This window comes from Falco naumanni, chromosome 3 (genome assembly GCF_017639655.2).
Source record: "Falco naumanni isolate bFalNau1 chromosome 3, bFalNau1.pat, whole genome shotgun sequence".
Classification (NCBI taxonomy): domain Eukaryota; kingdom Metazoa; phylum Chordata; class Aves; order Falconiformes; family Falconidae; genus Falco; species Falco naumanni.
The window spans coordinates 92065731-92089476 of NC_054056.1; the positions used below are offsets into that span (position 1 = coordinate 92065731).

Sequence of the window (23746 nt, forward strand, 5' to 3'; positions counted from 1 at the left end):
TTCACCTACTCTTCTACATTTCAGACATCTCAGCTTTTCGGTCTTTTTCAGGTAGCAGGTTTGAAACCACCAGGCTCAGTTCTAACATACTAGAATATATTTTAGAAAACTGTAAGGATTACCAAGAACAGGAAATTCATCTAAACTGTATACAATTTAACCTTCTCCTTTTTGTTTCCTTGGCTTAAAGCTCACTTTAAATAGTACCATCTGCATAGGCTCACAAAGCTTGTATGTAAGCAGAAGTGAAATCCTAGCACTGTAACGAATATGGTTATTGTTTTAAATAACAAGCAGTAGGTTAAGGTTGCCGTAATCATTTGTGCTTGGGGTTTGCTTATTATTCTGCTAATATTCTTCAAGTGGTTTCTTGATCAGGCAAGTAAACCAGGTTCTGCTGTCTGGAAATAAAATTGTTTGCCTGAGTTTTTCCTCAATATAAAAAGTGAATGCAGGATGTCAGCTTAGCTTTTTAGAAGATGTTTTTTCTGGTGAAAATCATTGCTGTCTTTAGCAGGAGTTGTATGTGTGTTAGTTTGGAGAAAGAAACCATCTGTGCTAAAAAGTATCTGCAAATTCTGTTTGAACACTAGTTAATCCTAAATTGTTGGCTTCCATTTTAAGAATTTTCTTCTTGCTTTCTCTTTTCTTCCAACCTCTTAGCCAAGAATCATACAAACTGAATTCATGGTGCTGAACAGTTTGTGCTTGGTATGAGGTCTTCTATGTCAGATTACAACACAGAATGATTTTTCTGGCAGTATGGTTTATTGTCAAAATGCTCATGCAACCTCAATTACAGCAGCACTAGAAATTGCTGCTAGAGTACATCTGCTCAGCCATGATTCTTTTCCAAACGTTGTAGTTTTCTAACTTCAATGGAAAATAAGAATGACTATCTCTGTCCTTTAAATTAGGCATAGCTCTTAAAAGATTTAATCTTTTGTGAGGTGGTAGTTCTGTAGGGCTGGCTTGTGATGTCTGTTGATCCTCAGTGTTAGAACAAATGTATGGTTTCAGAAGCTTGATCGCTGAGCAGGGAAAAAGTAAAAGTAACTACCCACATGGCTGATTCATTTACATTGCCCACACCTATGAGTCTGGCTTCATGAAACACCTATTTACCAAGTTAAAGACAATGCCCCAATTTCTTAATTAGGGTACAGTTAATTTAATTTTGTCACTTGAATTTTTAGCCATGCTTCTAACCAGCCAATAGGCTATCTTTCCTGAATTATGTTTGGTATCTAAAAAATCGGCATTTCAATTGAGGTTATGAAGCGTCCAAATGTAACCTTCAAAGATGTGTTAAGGTGCTTGTCTATACTCGATTTTCTTTTTGCTGTCTTGCTCTGTTTCTTTAAGTAATGAAATGGATTGGGATCACTTCTTCCACTGAGAAGCTCAGTTTTTTGAAACACTGGGTAAAGACTTATTTACAAGCCCCCTGCTGATGTTAATGGGAGTGGTAGTGGACACACTTTGAAAATGTAACCAAGAAACAGAAAAATAAAACAAGTGAATGTTTAGGTTTTTTAGTACTCAGTTCCTCTTGAAGCCTTAATGGGTACTTCACCACACTCATTCCACTGCGTTACTCTGGTAAAAATGGGAACCAGCTAGCTATTTAGGCAATGAAATACATTGCAGACCGACCCAAACTCTTACAATACCTTTTATGCCAAAGTGTTTCAAAATGCAGTACAAATCCAGGGGAATAGAAAGGTGCCATTTCCATGGGCCAAAATTTCAGTGTAAGTTTTGAATTGAAATAAAAGCAAATCTGGATCTCTGAACTCTGGGTGAGAAATCAGCAGCGGGTGGTATTGCTGTTACAAAGGTCTAAAGCAAAACAGTTTGAAATTAAGCTGAAGTCTGTGAAACATGACTGGTCACAGGTATTGCAGCAAATTGCTACTTAAAAAACCACAACTTAATTAAAAATGAGGATCGCTGTAGGATACTAAAGAAGTCTGGTGAGAAGTGATACAGTTTTAGATGTAACTGCACATTAGGCATGTTTATGCTCATCTGTATATTGACCAGAATTTAATATATTGCTTGATTTATAAATAATTCATTAATTCCTCCTGTGAGATTTTAGCATGTTTATTAAAGATAATCACCAAGAACCAAAATATTTGTTTGAAAATTTTATCTGTTGAAAGCATTATTATTATGAGCATATTATTATGAGATATATTATTGTGCATATAAAAGCATATTATTATGAGAAAACAATTTACAGTTTTTTCTTACCTCTTTTCCATTTTTATTTTTTTTAATTGACCATCATGTAGCATGTCCAGTCCAGTTCCTCCTTTTAAAGTAATTTTCCCAAGTGCTTTGTGTGGATTCTTGCATATAGCAATGGGTGGGGAAGAAAAAGTAGCAAAATATTAAGGAAAACTGAATGAAAGTAGTTAACATACTTCTGACATATTTTCCTAAAAGTTTGCTGTATTTTAGACTTAGTGTTCTTAAAGTCTTGTAATACATGCTTTGTTTTGCTGTTGCAAGAAATGTTTGATATATCATCAGAATTGATCCTCAGAATTGTCAAATGTGCAAACCTTTGTTCAGGCACCTATGCTTAACTTCAACACATTTACATTTATGAATAACTTAAGGCAGTAAAAGAAATGCAATTACTGCTTTGTGAAGCATTGAGCTCTCAGGGATGCTTTCATCTTCAGAAGCGATGATATGGCATGGGTGCAGCAGTCTTGTTGCTTTTTGCCGCAGCTTTGCACCCAAGGCACACAGGTACTTTTGAAAAGTTAACCCCTGATTCTTCAGATTTCTCCTCTGCTTTATCCTTTCTGTTTGACCAGCCAGCAGCAGTAAGCAAATGCTTTAGTATCAATTGCTCCAATTAAGAAAAATGGACTTTGAAACCTACTGTAAGTTTAAGCTTTGCGCTACCAAATTTTCCAGTGGTGTAGGAAGCATCTGAACAGAAAAGGAAATGGGTTTAGTCACGCTGTCAGTAAAGTTCAGTGTCTCACCGGTGTTTCTGTTCTGTTTATCTTTGTATTATCCCTTCTAAGTTAGTGAAAGGCTGTTCTCCCCAGACAGGACCCTTGTTAATGTCAGAGCGGGCATGACCATGCATGATCTGAGCAGAGACATCCACCAGCCTTGTTCTCAGTCCGCAGGTCCTCATTCAGTGCCTGCTGAGGTCTATATACCCATATATCCCCAAAGGAGTGAGCCAGTGCCTATAAGATAATGAGTTCAAGGTCAAGCTTTTCTTCATATAAGCAGATTGGAGGCACAGGACCAAACATGCTATGGCTTGATGCCTCTCTGAGCTTGGGATCCCATTCTCACAGTGCTTAGGACAGCAGGGAGAGTGGAAAACCTGTGGGTTGTGGAACTTAACATATTTAATCGTGTATGACTGCTGACAGTTGAGCCAAAGAGTTTGTGAAATGAGGAAGGTATGGCAGCAGAGCCTGCTGAAGTCTAGGTTATTGCAGGTTAGAGACATCTGCAGTCCATTCCTGACTTTTATCGTGGAGGAGTTTTTGAAGCACACTGTTGAACCTGGGACCATGCTGTTAACATCCTTTTGTTCTGTATTGTGTATTGGTGAGATGCTTTATTTAAACTGTGTAAGCTGGTGCTGGAGATCGGTTGACTGAGTAATTCACAAGTTAACTCGTGGGTTTTATTTGAAATTTAGGCAGAGCTGGCAGTAAAAAACGTGTTTATCCTCTCATTTTAATACAGATGTAACATGATTGGTCTTAAAGTGCAGAAGCAACCATTCCCATCTCTGGGGAAATGCTATAAATAACAGCTGTTTGTTGTTAGTCTGGCTTCAGTGTACCTAATATGCCAAACATGGAACCACAAAATACTTGATTAACTGAAAAGGTATCAAAGTGGATAAAGATATAACCCTTCTATAAGGCTGACTTGCAGTGTTTTGCCATACTGTGCATTTCTTGGTGTGCAGTGCTGTTCCACTTATCTTAGAGTTACTAAGTGATGGGAAAACTGTTTTCTAAGTGCCCTACAAAGTACATACATTTAATGGTTGCTCATTATTCTGTGATCTAGCATAAATACTGTAGAGAAGAAACAGAGAAGCTCATAAGTGGCTTTTTTGGAATCCTGAAGAGCTGTTCCAGGAATTCACTCAACACAGCTTTTTTGCCTCCTGTTTTAATGGAGTGCCATATCTGCAAAATGTACCGTTAGAAAAGTTACTCTATTTTGAACACCACAGGCATAACAAATCATTGAAGAATTTACTGTAGCTCTGAGCCAAGTTTGGGCAGCACTTTGAAAGTAGCAGTCCTAGGGATGACCTAAGAGTGACAGAGATGCTAAGGTAATAGATTGTGATGTTCTTTACCAGTTTGTGATTGATGTAACAGAACCTGTTCTACAAAGGAAATAGCAGCTTATTTACTTTTTCATTCTTTTTCCTTTCCTTATTTCAAAAATTGGCCCTGTCTTGGAATTTGTGGTACTGGGCAAAGCTCCAGGGAACAAGAGAACATGAAAATTGTCCAGGCTTCTGAGCCTGTTAGACATTCATGCACATAAGGGAAGAAATAATTTGTAGACGAAAAAAAGACCCCCAGCCCCAGGGGAGGAAAAAAAAAAAAAAAAAAAAGAAAGACTTCTCTGAAGATGTGTAATACTCGGTATAATGTTGTTTTATGGCCTGGCATCAGTTCTACATATGTTAACAAAATGTCTATCCATTAGCCCTTTGATGTGGCTTCCAGATATCCCTATGTTCAAACTTTATCGTGCATACAATAGAGCTTTGAGTAGAAATGTTTTAAGAGCCTGGTGCCATCACGTTATGGCTCCATTATCACATTTTCTCCATGTGGATTGTTTTGCTATTCATTCCAAAATGTTGTAAAGTGCACTTCTGTGAGCCTCTCTTCTGTGACTGTAAGATGATGCCTGTCACTGCTAGAATTTAAGAGAATTGAAAAGAATTTAAGAGATTGTTATAGAGATTGGGTTTCGAGGGTGCCAGCCTGTTACTTCGTGATAGTGAACTGATGGGAAAGAAGAGGAAGAAAGAGAAATGGTGAAAAAGAAACAAGAGAAAGGGTGAATTAGAAACATTGGCATTGTTAGGAAATGTATTTTCTTTGAAGGTTTTGTATTGATACTTGCTGAAAAAAATGTGTGTTTTATTAGTAACGGGACTTTGCACTATTAATTTGGGGGTTTGTTTTTTATAATGTGTCTTGTGGGAGTGGCAATATTGCCATCATTTGTTCTTAAACAGAGGTCTTGTCATGACGAAAACAAATTAATGTGAAACTGATATGGAGGAATTTTTTTCTTTGTAACTTGACCTTTTTGTTTTTTAACTGCCAGAAAGCCTACCAAATTTTAAGACTAAAGTGCATGCTAAATTTGCGGTGTAAGGCTTGGCAAACCTCCCAAATCTTGAATTTCCCATTTAAAACCCAAAAGCTGACTGAAAGCATTTAGTTGTGCTAGGGAGAACTTGGCAGTAGTTTGCCTTCTGACTCTGAATGACCAATGCAGCCTAAAGTAGGCATGTATTTTGGAAACCTTAGTATCTGGGTATGCAACAAATACATCTTAAAAGTAATTTGTATATATGTGGTTGATGTGGTTAAGGGGCAACAGTTAAAAATCATTGTAGTACTTAAAATATATGTCTGAAATATTGGTGGAACAAGTGAATGTATATAAGTGGAAGAAAGATTATAAATAACTTAGATGTTTTAAAAAATTACTTTCCTGATACAGTTTTGCTGGAAGGCAGCAGGTCAGGTTCACCAGTGTAATGTGACCTTTGCAATGTTCAGATATTTTCAAAATGGCTAGATCATATATATAAACGGGCAGCTGAGAGTGAGGGAGAGGGCCGGGGTGGTAGCAGTCTCTGCTGGTCTTGGAGTCTCCTGAAATTGGTGTGTGTCTCAGCTTGGTGATGCCAGAGCAGAGCCAAGGGATGTGCTCCACTGGGTCAGCACAGTCAGCAGCTATTTGAAAGGGATCTCCTCTTGCCAGCTGAGGCACAGTAGCTGTCACTGCATGGGAGCTATTGCCACATGAAGGAAAGATGTATTAGCTTTAGTTGCCATCAACACCTCGTCTCCACAGGGAGCAGGACTCTTCTTAGAGTGTTCTGGCATGCAACTGGTGATATCCTGTGTTACAGCAGCACCAGGGTGACAGTGACAAGAGTTGAGGACATCTAAGTGGCCTTCCTCACTAGAGTCAAGCGGAGTCTGGAGGAATTGAATGCTGCTGTCACCCTTTTATACATGTTCCGTTTGGATTCTCCTGATGTAAACTCCGGCAGTGTGCATTCTGCCTTCTGCCTGAGCTTGGGCATAGATATTGCCACATACACAACAGCTGGCTGCCCACCCCAGCTCCTATCTGTTTTGGAATCCAGGCTGGTATCTGCCCAAATCTACTTGCTAGACCTTTTCTCTGTGCGCTAGTCTTCAGAGCGTTCAGTTGGGTTTTAAATCCTCTACTTCCTAAACTGCAACCAACTAAATTGTGAGACTAGAAATGGAAAAAGTAACATTTAGGGTGCTTGTGCTGTTGGCGAGCAAATTTATCTAAGCATGCAGTTTTGTAGTCCTTTTGATGATGTGAGTATAAGCAGATACACTGTAATATTTTTTCCTCCCACCCATTCCTTTGTCTCTACTCCCATGGAGCAGTTTAAAGAATTACTGTGGGATTTTATTTCAGTAATAATTTACAAATACACATAGGATTTACAGAATGGTTGTGAAAGCTTTTTTTCTCCATATTGAAAAAGTTATCTTCTAAAATTACACTGCATCTTTCTTGCACTCTGATACGCCAGAGTGTCTGAAGGGTAGTCCTGGGTTTGGCAGATGTGATAGTTGCCTGAGGCATGAAGTAAAAACCCACAATATTGAGGAGGAAGGAGGAAAGAAACCATATCATACTTTTCATTATGAATAAGTAGGTGCCAGAAACACTAGTGCCAAGCATTCAAGGATTAGTTTAAAAACAAATTGAAAACAAATTCAAGGATTAGTTTATTCACTGCAGAAGTAGTCAAATAGCTGTAGTAGTATGTTTGTATTTGTTAGGTGCAGGCTGTATGCTTAAACATGTACAACACAAGGAGGACTACCAAGATAGTTGTTGCCCTAACGATGATTGGAGTGCTGAAAAAATACCTTTTTTCCATGCAAAGCTAATGGAAAACTGCATGTCTGAGAGCGTGTGTGTTGGATGTAGAGGGTTGTTTGATACACATTCAGAGGTTCTCACACACAGGACTAATGTGGAGGAAGATCTGACTGAGATTTTAGATGGTGGATTGAGCTAACATTGCTAGTGGAGTGGCCGGAAAATCTTAAAAGCAGCGAAATATAAAATGGTCGGGTTGGGGCTGAGGTGAAAGGGGGAAAGAACTTGGTCTCTACTCAGTCCTATTAAGATACTGACAAGATGTTATTCTAGGAAAGGTGCAGTTGCAGCAGCTGTGAGAGATGGTTACTCAAGGAGGTAGCAGAATATCTGGCGGAGTTCATAGTTTGAGTGGGCAGAGACACAGTATTCTTGAGAAAAAATGACCCAGCTGCAGAATTGTGGGTACACTTGTTAGGGTTTCACGCATTGCGTTGCTGCTTTATGAGAGCAAGGAGTGGGGAGAGATGGTAAAAACAGTAAGCTGACCACAGTTGGCATGATATTTAAGAGAATTTGTCACAATAGCTTGGTTTGCTTTGTTAGCACATGCTTCAGAACGTAAATATAATTAGTTCTTTTTTTTTAATACCATTGTTATGTAGGTTTTTTATACAGTTTCATCAGCCTAGGAGTCCCCTAGGCTTCTGAGACCGTAAAGATCTTGCACTTTGCCTTTGTAGCTCTTTTGCAAATGTAGTCAAAATGATGCAAAAATATTTATTCTAGTTTGGCAAAGCAAAATACTCTGTAAAGCACGTTATAGCAGTAAAATTTGTCCAAAATAATTGTTAATAAAATGCTAAAGAACTTGTTAAATCTTCATTAAATCAAAGAACGAGTTTTGTTCATGGAGTTTCTCAAATATTGTCAGTACTTATACCAATGGTATACCACGATGTATCTAGAATTTCATTTTGCACAAATACAATTCTGATTTATTCTAACAGGTAAATGGAAATTTTGGACAAACTCCTGATTCATCTGGTTGACTGTGTTCAGTAGTACTTGTTTGAAAAGTCAACTGATTTATGTGTTTAGGACTGAGATCCAGTTTCTTCTTTATTGAGGTTGCAAAGAAAAAAAACCCCATGTTACAGAGTCTTTAACAGAAAATTTATTTTGTTCTACAGGTTCTGTAGTTTTGCTGAAAAGTATGTTCCTCAAAGTCTGCATTTCCTTTCCCCCCTAGTTTTTGTTCTGTCATTTATTCCATAGATTGGTTTACAGATCTGAACAAAAATAAACTAAAATAGATATTTTTCTGGTAGTTACATAGTCCCTTGACATCTGATTTCTCTCACAGTGTTTGAATTTACAGCCATCATTGTGAAATATTAGTCTCAAGAACAGTGTACAATGCCCTGGTGTAAGTTACTCAGAAAAAACCTCCTATGTTCATCTAATCATACATACATTATCATATAGAGGTTGAATGGAATAATATCATGATGTAAGATGAAACATTTGGAAATTGTACCAAATCACTGTTTTTTCCTAGAGTGCATATAAGCAAATAGAAGTAGGATTTTCCTTGTATTTTAAATATTTCAACTCAGCAGAGAAGGATATTAATGCTGGCTCAGTACTTCTGTATCGCTTAAAATTCTGGGCTTTATTTTTTAATTGTGTGCTTGGTCCAAATGATCATTGTGCTTAGTTTCTGCTTTCAGTGATGTCAACTGGACAAATATTTTTCTCATCTCCGTGTGCCAAGTTTAACGTGCTGCTTGTGGGAGAAGATACTTAATGAAATAATATTCCTTCACTGTAATGGAATTTGTTGCTGTAAGCTATATATATATAGATATATACATATGATAGTTTTAGGACACCACCTTCTGTGGCGTGCTGCTCAGCAGAGTAAGAGCATATTCTGCCATTCCACATGGGAAATGTCTGTCATCCAGCTTCTTGCCAGGAGAGTGATTACTGAGCTCTAAAACGTGATGTCCTCCATCCTCTTCTTTCCCCTTTCAAATGATCAGGAAGAGGACCTAAGGTTACGTGATTCTTTGTGAAGGAAATGAAAAACGATCTTGAACTGTTGACAAATACATTCCTCTCTGTCTTATCTTAAAGCAGATACTACAGCTTGTGGTCTGTTCTGCTTGTACGATTTTGTTTCTTGGCATTGTAAACCTGAAGTCTTGGATTTATGTTCTCCACTTCTGCCTGAGGTCCACTGACCTCAGTTTATATGCTAAAGTGCTCCAGGGATCTGTTCACTTAGCTGGAATTAATGTTCAGATGATACTGTATTTGACTGTCTCTTAACACGTTCTGCAAGTCTTTCTGGAAGACTGCAGCTGTGCATATAAATAGGCTATAGTTAATAAGACTATTTATAGCAAGCCCAAGTCTGACAATTTTTTTCTCATTCATTAAAGTTTCCAACCTTAAAATAAGTTTGACAAAATAATTGGATTGCACCCTTACCCACTAAGTATGGTGCATTTACTTTTTCATTGATTTGATAGTTTAAATTAAAATTGCCTAGACAAATTTAAATGCTGAGTTTCAGGGAAGAGATAAAGCTAAGTATAAAGAAATATAAATAAGCTAGTTTTGATAGGCTGATTAAATTTCAACAAAATTAGTAAGGATAATATTCTAGATTATATGAAAAACACAGTTTCCTGCTAGAGATCAATGCAACAGCCCTCACTTCCCCTGCAAAATACACAGCAAGCTTTTCAGAATGCTTGAGATTATTCATTGTACAAAGTCAGCAATGGTTAATACTCAAATTACTTCCATTTTCATTTATATGTAACAGGGTTTCTGTGAATTAAGAACTCCTTGAAGGATGTTCACAGTCGCACTTCAATTTGACCTTCTGAATCTGGTGGTGACTGGACCGGGGTGAAGGAATAAAGAATGTGATTCCAAGTGTTGGCAGGGTCACAAAGATAAAGTACTAAATACTCTGGATGAGAGAGTGGTTCAGAATAATCTTGGCAAATTCATAGGAATCATTAATACTCATCAGGTTGAAATGTGATCTGCTTTTCTTTAGGAAGCAGAAATTGAATGTACAGTGTGCCCCTGGGCAGGGTGGCTCCTAACAGGGTCCTTGCTGTAACTGCTGAGAACAGTTGTAAAGTACTTAGGAATTAGCAGGTGTGGTACAAATTGTGGCATAAAAGTAATGAGATGACATCCAGCTTTTCCTTGGAAGAACTGTAGTGCCTGGTGAGCAAGCATGTTTTAGACAGATCCACAAGTTGGGGGGTTGAAGGGTCACACTTGAAGAACGTGTTTGTACAGAGATGAATGGAGGCATCTAGACAATCTTTCATGAGTGCAAAAAGCTCAGGCTCCTGAGAGAGCATTCCATCATTCAGCATGCTGTAATTGCTGCAGTTTGTTTCAAAAGCCTCTGCACTAAAGAGACGGCTTTGTTTTTCTAATTATCTATGTAGCCCATTTAAAGCTCTTTTAGTGACCTTTCAGCACAGGATTCTGCAATATTACAAAGCATGAATGTTAGCTAATTAAGATCCAGCCAATAATATACAGATGGGAAAATACATAATTTGCATGTCAGTCAAATTAAATCACTTGCTGCTAAATTCAGTTTTGTTAAAGGATAGAGGAATCCAGGTTTGTGTTGGAAACACAAGGAAATTTCATTTTTGTTTTCTAATAGGAGACATTTATTTCCGTAATTGGGAAAAGCTGTGTATATTTAAAGGAAAAACAAAAAAAAAAATTCCAAACAAACCGTTCCCTGCTTAACTGAGGATCACTTAATGCATTTAATTAAGATGATCTTTGAAAGCCACTAGGAAGTTGAAGAAAGCAAGCTAGCTTTTAGTTGTTTAAATCTAGTGGCATTGAAATTGTTTAAATTGCTGTAAATACAGTTTAAGTGGTTTGAAAGAATCTTCTTTGCCTAAAATTGCATTTTAATTTAAGTGTGTACATTTTAGGAATAGATAAGAATTTCTTCTGTCAGGGTGGTGCAAAATGATACTAGCATATTTGCAATAATTTATTTTTTCTTCTTTGAGCACTTAGAAATCTCTTGTTGAATCTTTGAAACAGAGAACTGATATTTTTTTTTCTTTTCCATTATCTGAAACAACCTATTTAATTGTGATGTGGATGATAATTGCTAATACCAATTTAAAACTAGGGTGTTGAACGAAGCAGAACTAGAGATCAAGGGATTATCTGCATTGTGTTGAATAAATACAGCGGGTTGCTGTATGGATGCAACACTGACCTGGGATGTGGGTGTAGTGACAGTAGGTAGTGTGTCTTACCCATCGTATAACTCAAAGCATCCATCTCTTTATCTCTTGTGGCGTAGAATAAGAGACATCTTTGTCTCCCTCTTCTGTGGTGAACTGGCTGCAGTTGTAAACTCTACCAGAAGATAATGCACAAAAATTATTTATCTGAAACAATTACCATAATGCGGTGCAATTGCTCTAAAGCTGACCTACTGAATTAGTAATTAAGAAACCTCAGTTTATCTAAGGTTTTCTAGACACTACTGTGAAGAACTTCCATTTATTTTTTTTTAGGGCGCTCTCCATTTTCTCTGCAGTATCTCAGGATTAGTCAAACCTTTGCCTCTAGAAGAAAATAAAATTATTTTCTAGTATGGGTTTAACAAACATGCATCTTTAATGATTTTGTTCTGCAGGTGAAATTGGAATTAGTTAGATGTGTGTATCAGTACATAAGATCAATATTTTAAGAAGGGATAAATCTAAAATGTTTATCACAGTCATCTTTGAACCTTGGAAAAGGGATCTGAAATTAACTAGCCTTTTCCCCCAGTTTTTTACACTCTTTGTTTTAATGCTTTTTGAAAAGAATAAAAATTAAGGAAAAATGGTAGCATAGCAAAATGACTCATACTGTGAGCAAAGGAATGAAATAATTCTGCATCACTTTTTCACAAGCATAATAAACGGCACAAAAATATTTAATTGTGATGAATAAAAACACTCTGTAGATAACCTACCTATCAGGGATTTATAGAAACAAAGCAAATGTGAATTCAAGATACCATGATGTGACCTTCTGTTTCAGTCTTTGTGTCCTTCACCACTGGAACACTACCCCCACTACAGGTAATGAACTGCAGTGCTAAGTTTGCATTGGTGAGGATGCCAAATTTCTAGCTCCCTTCCCCTCACATCCTACCATCATAAACCAGCAACCTTCCCCCAGACGTAATCCACACCATCTGGTTTACTTCAGTCCCTTTTTGAAGTGGTGTGGATAGTCTTTCCTCCTTCTCCCATTTGTTTGAAATTAAGTGCAGAAAGAATTGTTTAGCTGTGTGCTACAGCCAAAATCTTGCACTGTGGCCTGCAGAGTACCAAACGATGGAAACCTTTTTGGTGGTTGACAAAAGGAGTCAGCTGGTGGGCAGGCTGAAGTTTTGGGAAGAGGAAGGAAGTACTTTGCAGGTCTTAAGACTGTGGCCCCTGTGGCTCTTTGGCTCAGCCATGAACAGGCTGTCATTTTGTGGGCCAGGAACATGTTTTTGGATGAAGAGCTGTATTGAAATACCCATTCTGTTTCTTGCTGTCAACCTTATTTATTTTTGTGATGCTTTAACTGTGCACCTGCTCTGCTGTTCCCCTGTTGAGTGCCTGCATGTGTGGTGAGCACACCTACCCCAGCATTGCTTGTTTGGACTGAGGCATGCTGACTATGCAACGACAAGTCCTGGGGAAAAGTGAAGGCAGTGGAAGGTGGGGGTTTGTCACTGATTGTTTCTAAAGAGTTTTTTCCTCCTTCGCTGACCACTTGATGTAATCTGTGCAGTGCTAGCTATATGAGGCATGTGTATTTGAGCTACAGATTTGAAGGAACTTCTCTCAGGGTTCAAGGTGACCTACAGAGTGTTTCCCTCTCTACCCATTATAGTTATCTCGTTTCTGATTTATGTGTTGAAAGGAAATGGGAAAGATAAGTATTTAGAGAGTAGATTCTCCTTCAGGTATTTATGCGTTATAGCAACTCCAAAAAACCTGAATGTGACTGCTGCTGCTCTGTCCTGAACCTCTCACTCCCAAGCCAAACTACAGAGGGACTACTCAAAGGCTACTATAAGCTTGTCTGACAGAATTTAACTTTCTAGAACTGGCATGGTTGGTGTTCAGACCAGATGATGAGCCACGTGTGTTGCAATGTTAATGGTTAAAAGAGAGACAACATTCATGGTTTCCCGAGTTATCTGCTAAAATGCTTCGAGTCCTTCCTGAAACAGTCCCCATGAGTGGTGATGAAACTTGTCATTCAGTTCTCTCTTCCTGCTTTTCAACAACCTCAGAGAATTGTGGGATGAACTGTGTGGGATGGACTCAAGCACCAGGGTGGATGAGACAAGTCTACATATTCTTTCTTCCTCACTATGTATTTCTGTAGTAATAGGACCAAGATCATATTGATCGTGTGCTTAGATAAATCAGTTCATGAATGAAGAGCAGCTAGATGAAGGTGAACTTGACATGTGGGAGCTCTGGTGGGAAAGACAAAAAGACATCCTTCTCTACCCTTCAGTTTTATGGGCCTGTGCTATCTAAAGACAGGATAAAAACCATACACTCGGTAGGTATGCTCCTCTTGTATGACGGGCCATATTCTAACAAAACTGTTTGAGGAGATGCTACTTCTCAAAGTTGGTCCAAGCCTGTAGAATTAAATTCCTCAGGGAATACGTGTTTTCACTGACCTTCTGTTCCAGAGAGAGGCAGCTTCCTTTGACCTCACTTTTCTCTGCCATAGAAATACAGCAGCATGTACATCTGCAAGCACTATTCCTCCAGCAAAAATAAATAGAACTTTTTAGAAGACATTCCAATACATGTTTTTCTCCCCTTGCAATAGGTTAAAGGACAAACAGTATATGACAGATCCTCATCCTGCAGAATGATACACTACCAGTGGGTGTTTAACACGTACTTGTTACAGAGATTGATAGTCAGGGCTACTCTAATACTACAGCTATGAATAAAAATTTCTTTTAACTCTCTAGTTTTTAAAAAAATGGCTAAGGATGGATGTAGTGTTAGATTTTAGTCCCTTACTTTGTCTTAAACAGCAGGGAAAGATCAGGCCTTGGGAGTAGGGGGTTCACTTGATTGAGGGGCACCAATCCCATGAAAATCTGTACCTAAAATTTAGGGCCTCCCCCTAAGTGGGGCTAGCTGGTGAGTGAACTGGTAGGTGAACTCAGGATAAGAAGCAGGAAAATGGCACCTGGCTGAAGCTTACTCTTTGTATCTGGGCCGCAGAAGCATTGAGGAGACGTTGTCTTCTTCCTGGCTCTAGCATCTGGGCTGATCAAGCACTTGGGACTAAAAATCACTGGGGAGTAGTCTGGCATTTGTATTTCCCCATGCAGGCAAATGTGTGTCCATGGTGGTATACAGCCCAGAGCAGCTGTCCCTGCGAGAGTTCGCTCAAGGGAACCATCAAGTAAAAGAAACCCAAGGTCCCAGTCCAAGTGTTCTTAAGTTCTGCTCTTGGATGACATCATTATTTTGCCTGGGGATTCTCTTGGATTTCATAGTCCTTGTGGATGCCCAAATATTAACGATGCTAATAAACACTGGCTTAAGCTTAGTTTGCCAAAAGATGCAGTAGGCCAGATCCATGACTCATGATGAGTGTTATCTTTTTTTTTTTTTTTTTTTTCATCTTCTTCTTCTTCCTTTTCTTTCTTTCATTTGCTGGAAATTAACCAGCTTTTCAAAGACTCAGCGAATACCAAATAGGAGCAGCCTATGTGCTGAGATCCTATCCCAGTGTTCTGCTGACTGCAGTAGTTTTCTGCTGAATGCAAAATCAAGATCTGATGTTATAGCACCTTAATTTTAATGCTCTACATGACTCCACTGTCCATTTTAAAATGTACTCTTCAAAATCTCTACAGTTAGTCTGTCAGACTGTGGACAGGTAGGAGACAACTACCAGGGGAAATGAATATAGATGATGAAGTGGATTTTCTCAAGGAAAAAAATCAGACTTCATATCCATTTATTAGAATTTTAACTTTCCCTTCTGCTTGCATCTTCTTTTTCCCAACCAAGCATGTTTCTGAGTGAATGTGGTTTTTTTCTTTACTTACAGTCTCAGGAAGAGGGTTAGGAGGAAGAGATTTCTATTTTTACATTCATGGGAATGCGTTGGCTCAACAATGAGGGGGTTCTGAAGTACCAAGAAAAATGTATTCTAAATTTATTATTATTAACAAAAAACAGAAGTGGTATGTGCTGAGTCCTCTTTTGGTTGCTGAAAGTTTTGTGTTGCACAGCCTGTCTTGCATACTTTTGAGAATAATCTTAGTCTGGAAATACATGTTCTGCACTGAATTAGGAATATTTTTGCTCACTTAAACCCGCTAATTCCAAGAACAGTAGGAAAACTTTGGGAGAAATTTTTGCTGCATAAGATGCTTTGCTTCTGGGTGTGATGGCGCACAAATAATATATATCTGACATATTTGGGTATTGAGTTATATTGTTCTTGGTGACCTAACCAGGAAGATATTCAGTGAATGTTGTCAGAGCTGGGAATGGACCAGAGGACATATATGAAACAATAACTTAAGAGCAACTCACTTTTTCTTGAAATTCTAATCCACTGAGTTTCTTAGTAGAGATTTTTATTTAAATTATATCTAATAACCAAAATAATATGTGAAAATTTGGTTTTGATTAAGGCTTCTAAAGCTATTTACGCAAGGGGCTGTGTGGAGGACAAGGTGCAGTGACTAAATCTGACAGATTCACTTGTTGTTTGTTGGGGTATATTTTTCCTCCCTTGCCTCTGACATTGGTAACCCATGCAGTGTGTTTTCTGCATTATTCTATGTTCAATGAACATACTCTCAGTATTTAACTGTATAGAGAATTCTTTTGAAACCAGTCACACTGTTTTCAGGTTTTTGCTGTGTCTTTTATGAATGAAAAATACTGCATTTGAAGGTAGATGATTTACCATCTCGTTTGAAAGTGTATGTTAAAGAAGTTCCCAGTGATGCTACACTCAGGAACTCTTCTAAAGATAAAGGAAATTGTTATAATCCTTTCACTAGCTAATTTCTGTATGCTGTAATGGATTGCTGTGTATCCAGGGAAACTTGCTCAAAGGAAAAAAGAGTTTGTGACTTTTGTTTAGAGCATTTTGTGCAGCAGTTACTAGGCTAGACAGAATGATTAATAAATTACTGGTTTAGTAAATTGGAGCGAATCACTTTAGCTGTAACTGAATTACTAGAAAATTCATGCAACAACAATAAGAGGTTTTTACAGTGAAATTAAATATTTTGAATGGTGCTTTTGGTACTTGACAAGCTAATGTACCTTTTTTTATGGATTAAAATCATGTTACTGTGGCTTAGGAGGGGGAGGCTTGGGATATCATACCGAATTAGAATATTGTGGAGCACTAGATTTATCAAGATGCCACAAGTGATTGTGCTGGAGAATTGCATCCCCTTTCATTTTCAATGCAGTTTTAGTACTGGAATCGCCTTAGTAAGCTCTTACCCATCCTGCCATGCTGTGATAGCAAGGCTGCAGGATCAGCTCAGTGAAGTTAAACCTGTGCTCTGTGAAGCTGACCAGTGAGGGGAATGAGACCAAGTGGAAAGGCATCACGACACAGTTGCACCAGTATAGTTTTACCCAGTCTGCTCCAGTTTTAGTTCACAGTGCTGGCAGTGTCTCCATGAAGCTGGGAAAACTGAGGCAGATGCTCAGGAAGCAGCAGCTAGCTTACTTCGTGACAGACAGTTTTATACCTGGAGCATCAGACTGGTTTTATTTGAAGAGTCTTTTGATCCTTATTTGTTTTTCCTCCCTGAAATAAAGTGCAAAGTTTCAGTGAAAAGATATAGGTCAAGTGTTTCAAGATTCCTAGTAAGCGTCTAATCTAGAATGGTCCTTCTGCCTGTATTTTCCAGGCAGAACAACCAGAGACATTCTGTGTTTTAATTTCTTGACTTGGTTTGTCTCCTTTGTGCTGATCACATTTCCTCTAAGCTTTTAGCAATCTCAGCTTAAGTTCTTTTGTATGTACAGAATACTTAACATATATACATGCCTGTTGAAGGGGTTTTATTGCACATTTTTGTCAGTAGAAAGCGGACTTAATTGTAAACTGTAGTTTTTCTGATACTTCAAGTGAGCAAACAGTTCATACGGTTTACTTCTGCATTCAGCAGTTCCGGCAGAGAAACCAAACAGCCGTATCTGTTTAGACTGCCTCCATTCTGCTGAGCCTTTGTAGCCCTGCCAAAGTTCTCCACATCACTGAGCCTCCCTGTGAAAACCAGAGACCGCTTCACTTTGTTCATGGGGCTGAAAGCCACTCACAGTGTGGGATTTGGGGGCAGAATTCTTTCAAGAATGAATTACACTCAACCAGTTAGAGTCATCAGAGGAGTAAATCAAAGGCTTTGTTTTGACTGGTGCCTGGTTTGTTTTTGCCAATATTATGCTTGGTCAGAAAATTTAAAAGCGCCCCTTAATTAAGTGTGATATTTTTATAAGCAAAAAACAGGCAGAAGAATCTGGTGTAGCTTTCATTCTGTCCTCAGTGCAGGAACTTTATCATCTGAATGGTCCTGGCTTCTTTCTGTTATGTCTTATAATGGACAACAATCATGCTTTAAAAACTGGGTGGGAAGATTGCAGTTTGTATAACATAGGGCTTTAAACAGAGGGCAAAAGATTGTACCTATATCTAAAAATCTGATCATGGAAACAGCTCCGCTTCTATAAATTGTTTATAAAGAATTAAAAACAAAGTGACAGAAATGCAGATGCCATGATATGAAGTGGGCAAAGCAGAATGATTTTAGGGAAAAAATGCGCTTTCTTTTGTTTTTCAGTTTTCTGAGCATTTGAAAGAAACTGTGATGGAATATAACTTTGGACTACAGAATTATTAGCAAATATCCTTACAAATAACCACTGAGGAAACTACTTTTCATCCCAAAAGAATTTCCAGCATGTTGTGCTTGTAAAACTACTTAGGAGACTTAAGGAAGGAGAGTAGGAATGAACTGTTACTTTTAACATTGTTGAAATATGTTAAAAATTGTGCTGAAATAGTCAATGGTATTAGTTCATAATTATCATTGCTGAGCTACAAAAGTAATTAATTTTTGATTATGAACTTACGAAAGGTTCAATCAAACTAGTGTGTTGCAGGAGTTAATAATAAAAAGCCTTAGCACCCATTGCTACTTTAAAATCAAAATGTGGGAACCAAAACTGCTTTGCATGTGTTGGGTCAGGCACTCAGACTCTCTGGGAGAAAGGATTTTTTCTGAAAGTGGTCCTGTTAACTTGGGCGACTTTCAGTCTTATTAAAGGGGATAGAAGTCAGTTGTATTTTAACCAGTACTGTGTAAATGTTCCATGACACTGAATGTTGGCGATGACCACATCTGTGACCTCAACTGTTCTGTTGGTTCCTAAGCTACACCAGCTGCAGCTGCGTCACAGCCATTCTTGCCAGTTTTTAGGTTCAGATCACTAGGCATCTTGCAATAAGGACTGATAGTCTGAAGCTGAGTAGATGTTCTAGAGGAATGAATGAAATGGATGTAGTGCTTTGGCTTTAGTCTGTGTTGCTGAAAAGGTACCATCTGTGCTGGTAGAAGGGTAGAATTTCACGGGCACTGAAAACTCTGGGGTCACGTATCCAGTTCTTGCAACCCAGATACAGTTATCCGCATGCAGTTACTCTCTGTGTATTTGGTACTTGCTAAACTTATGGTCCAGCAATAACAGGAGACTGAGTGGTGTTCTCATCTAGAATAAGTAATATGATATTTCTCCTAATTTTGCGATATTCAGGTAGCTGTAGTTATGTCCGTAGTCTCCCTGGTTTTCAGGACACTTAAATAGAACAACAGAGTAGTTACTCTCCCAAAGATTTTTACAGCTGAAACTGGGAATGAGAGAAGAGTTAAGTGCATGACACATAGGGAGCAATTAAAATACTGCTTTGTAAAAGTTTGGAAGTACAGGTTTTGAAATAAAAGTTCCGGAAGTTCAGAGCAAATACAGAAAGCTGTTTGATGGAAGTGGGGGAAGCTGAGGGATTAAACTCACTAAGAGGATTTTGAGGCATGAGGAGTGATATGGTTGGTCAGTAGAAAGAGAAATCCTTTTACTCTGTCATGTTTAACTGAGGAATTAGGAATGTCAAAGAAAAGGAGGTTACAAAGGGGAGGTAACAAAAAAGGGTGGAGAGAGGTGTGAATCACAGTATGTGCACAGGGAATTAAAACAAGAACAACTTCAGAGGATAGTGAGACAGAAGAGACCTAAGTTTTTTAAATCCTGACAGAGAAATTATAAGAAATGGAAGATAGTAAATTTGAGTATCTAACTACTCAGCCTTCTGAAACCAAAGTCTATTCTCATAGCTAGGATTTCTTGCAGGCTTATGTAGATCCTAGAGGTGTCTGCCAGTTGTCCTTGTGCTCTCACTAACTGCTCTTCAGATACTTTGTTCTTGATGGTTGCATCTAGATTTAAATTCTCTATACGTAGTATTTTTTCAGCCCTTTCCATGACTAACAGTTTCAAGAACAGGTACTTCCTTTTAATCACTTTTTTTCCCAATTAATACAGAGGCTTTCTGAAACAGAATTTACTGGAGCTGCCACATCACCACATAATGCAGTTGCAAGGATTTGTTGCAATTTAGGTATTGTCAATGGGACTTAATTTGGAAGTCCATCTTCAGCTTTCAATTTTCAGTCCTGCAAAGGAATAGTATTGATTAAAGGAATTCAGTGGAAAGAACACAAAATGTAGGCACAGGATGGGGAATGACAGGGGAGAATGACTGTAGAATAATTAGGTATTTCTGAAGTGAGTGAGTTAGTGGGGAGGGGGACAAAATGTCTGCATATAGTGTGAATAATTGCTTGAGGTGAACTAAGCAGGGAATATTTAGATGGAATATCATGAAAAGCTTCCTGAGAGAGACATTCAGCTGTCTACAGAATGGCCAATCACTTAGCTCCCTGAGCTTCCATGGTTCGTGTTTTAAATGTTTCAGGTGCTGCAAAATACTGACAAGGAGAAAAGTTTGTTGTCATTTTCCATCTCTTCTGCCTCTAGTTTTTAGTCTGGTTTTGGTATTGCCACTATCTTATTAAACAAACTTCTATTTAAAGCAAAACAAATTCCAGTGTATGAATAAATAACTTTTGCACAGCTGTCCTCTTATTGGAGAGGCCTTGGGATATGCCCGGTCGAAAGAGGAGAAAGGGTACAGGATTGTGGGCTGTCGTATCCAAATCTTCAGGCTTGCAGTTGGGAACTGCTGCTTGTACTCAAAGCTGAATTTTCTTTTTTTTCTTACCCCAGTGGTTTTGGTTTATTTGCAGTCAGTGAACATTACAGAAGCATGTCAGAGCTAGCGAGGGAGGTTTTTGTCTATTTAATGTGGGATTGTTTCTATGACCTGGAAGGTTTGGGAGAAAAGCACAGAGAAGAAACAAAAGTGTTTCTAAAATATCTCTATGTGAAGCCTGCAAAAGAATGATGATTTTTATTTGATAATTGCCCATCCACATAGTAGATAGTGAACGAGCCAAAGTTAGCGGTGACAGAAATTATACAGCTGTTAGGAGAAGACTCCAGTGCAGTTATCTTTATAAGACACTTTGGAACTTGCTGAACTTCTGCTGGCCTTGCACTTACAGCCTTGTACATCTTTGATGCTGCTTTGGTATTCACAATGTGTAGTTAGTGTGTTTTCCTCTTGCTCATCCAATCTTTTGATCTCTTCTGTTCTGATGGCAATTGAAACTAGCCTGGACCCTTTTCAGCAGCTTTTTGGAGATGATGTCTTCCACCTTCTGAAATAATCCATCTTCTCCCAATATACATTTTGGTGAGCTGTTTTTAGGACTCCTTCAAATGCTTCGTGGTGTAGTAAAATCCAAGTCAAGGCAAGGTATTCTGCGTTTTAGGGCAGTGTTAAGAGTGACTCGTACAAACTGTATGCATTTTGCTGAGTTATGTGAAAGCTACGATGAAATTCTTCTAAAGACAGTTTGTCCAACTTGGGGATAAAGTAGGATCTAGCTGTATTTACATCTAAGTGTCTTATGGAAAAGAGAGATGAATTGACTATCTGCGGCCTAGGAAGTGTTAGATCATGAGGATACTGGAAATTTCAGGACATTTTCTGGATGTTGGTCTTAATTGCTGATTATTTACATGGAAAGTTAATGCATGGAGCATGTTATATAAACCAAAAGAAATAAGAAATACTGTAAACATTGATTGGTTCAGATGGATGCAGCCAGACTAATCAAAACTATATTTAAACTGTGTTAACTGGAAGTGTTTAGACAAGATCTAACAAATTGTTTATTGACTGCTGGAGAGAAGGCTTATATCCAGTTTCAAAGGCTTTTGCACAGGGTCAGAGTTTCTTTATATGTCCCTTCTATAAAAGCCATGAGAAAAAACCTGTGTCCTTCTCTGCTTTCCTGCTCTGTTGATATGAATGTTATTACTTGTACTGATGTCCTGAATACATTGTTTGCTAGTTATCGTATGTGTTCTTCTTTCTTAAAAATGAAGGGGCTCCTACCCTTAGGCATGCTAGTCCAGAAAAAAATGTTTTAGGTTATTGTACATCTTTTACTCAAATGTTGATTTTGTCATCTGTTAGCACTGCCCCCTGCTTCCTTTGTGCTTTTATTTGTTTATCTGTCAAAATTATATTAAATCTGCCAAAAACTACATTTTCTTGTTTTGGTATAGGAGACGTTATTTAAGATGCTATCTAGTCTACAATTTAGATATGTGGCTAGTGCTCAGTTCCTTCAAATACTATAAGAGAACCATCCTTTCAGCAAGCACTGGGAGAGGAGAAACTTAAGACCAAACCACCAGGCATACACAATGGCTTCTCTGTGCCTGTGGTTAACATAAATAAACCTAACTAGTACTTTCATTTATAAAGGATACATTGCAAAAGCCCTTGACACTGAAAACTATTTTTTTTTCAGTAAATATATCCAAAAAAATACAAAAAATTACAATCTAATTAGTAAAATGTGACCATGTTCCTTGTTTACTAACCTGTTTCTCTGGTGAAACTTGCAGTATGTCATGGTAGGCATCTTCATTTTGAGAGAAATGAGCATATTGTCAGTATATGCAGGGAACAGCTTTCTTGGGAATCAAACTCCATACTGCATCAAATCCAATCGTCACCTGCAGATGTAAAACACACATCTATTACATTGCCTAAAATAAGCGTAATGTATGCAAACAGTGCTTTTTAATCAACAAGTGATTTCCCACTGTGATAGGGAGAGGGAGGGAATACACAGGGATGATGGACACATCACTAAACACCGTGGAAGTTATTCAGATGTGGTGGATTCTGGGAAACTCCATGAAATAATGTAGTCCTTGGTCATAGGTTCAATTAGAAAAAAAAACAAAAACAAAAACAAAAAAACAACAAACCAAACCACACTCAGCATACAGTCCAGACACTGAGGATCATGTGGGAGGGAGAACTGGGAGTAACGTATTTTTAGCTCACATTGTTTGATTATCTTTGGTGTTGTGTGTTGTCTGGATTAAAAACATTTGTGTTCAGAAGGTCTTTTGTCACCTACATCTAAACAAAACGTGGGTATACTTTCACTGGCATTTCTACCACTGGTTGTATGGTCACTGTTAAATATTCCTAATGTGACAGTAATATACTTAGTAATTTCCCTTCTACTGAGAGCCTTGGAAAAGCAGTTTTCTTGCTATGGCTGATTGGCATGAAGAAAATACCATTAAAGTCATATATTAGTAGTCTGCAGTCAAGAAATATGATATAGTATGTAGTATATTGTGGGTTTATGAAAATTTGTGTGTAACGTCCTGGATTTAGGGCAAAAGAAAACACTTTGCAAAAACAAGATGCAGAAGCATTGAGGGCAGATATTTTTTTTTTTACTTCAATACATTGTTACTATTGGCCTAGATCATCTTACCATCAGTATTTTCCCTCAAGTACAAGAAAATGTACTTCTCTGGTTTTAGTGTAATTCTGGGTTCTGCAATGTTATTTCAGAAAAGGCATTTGCTACAAATGTCATGCTAACTGAACTTTAATCTTGTAACACTATTGTATTTTGTATGTGCATGAACTTTCTCATACTGAAAACCGTGTGCATCTCATTTTATTTATAAACTGTTGTTGTTTTAAGTCTTTGATGATCTGAAATTAGATTCTGAAAACTAAAACTTTAGTAACTTGCGGACCATTATAGGGTACTTGAAATGTTACATGTTCTGGTTAGAATGTGTGCAGACATCATATCTGAAGAATCACAGAATCATTTATGTTGGAAAAGACCTTTGAGATCATCAAGTCCAACCGTTCACCCATGACTGCCAAGTCCATCACTAAACCATGTCCCTAAGTACCATGTCTACATTGAATACCTCCAGGGATGGTGATTCCACCCTGTTTCAGTGGGCAGCCTGTTCCAGTGCTTCACCACCTTTTCAGTGAAACTTCA

General features: G+C 38.1%; 1 protein-coding gene across 4 annotated transcripts in view; it reads left to right on the forward strand.

Moving 5' to 3' along the window:
* CPQ (carboxypeptidase Q) overlaps positions 1-23746 on the forward strand; it is a 158452-nt gene that overhangs the window by 59691 nt on the left and 75015 nt on the right. The gene's annotated exons all lie outside the window — the stretch shown is intronic.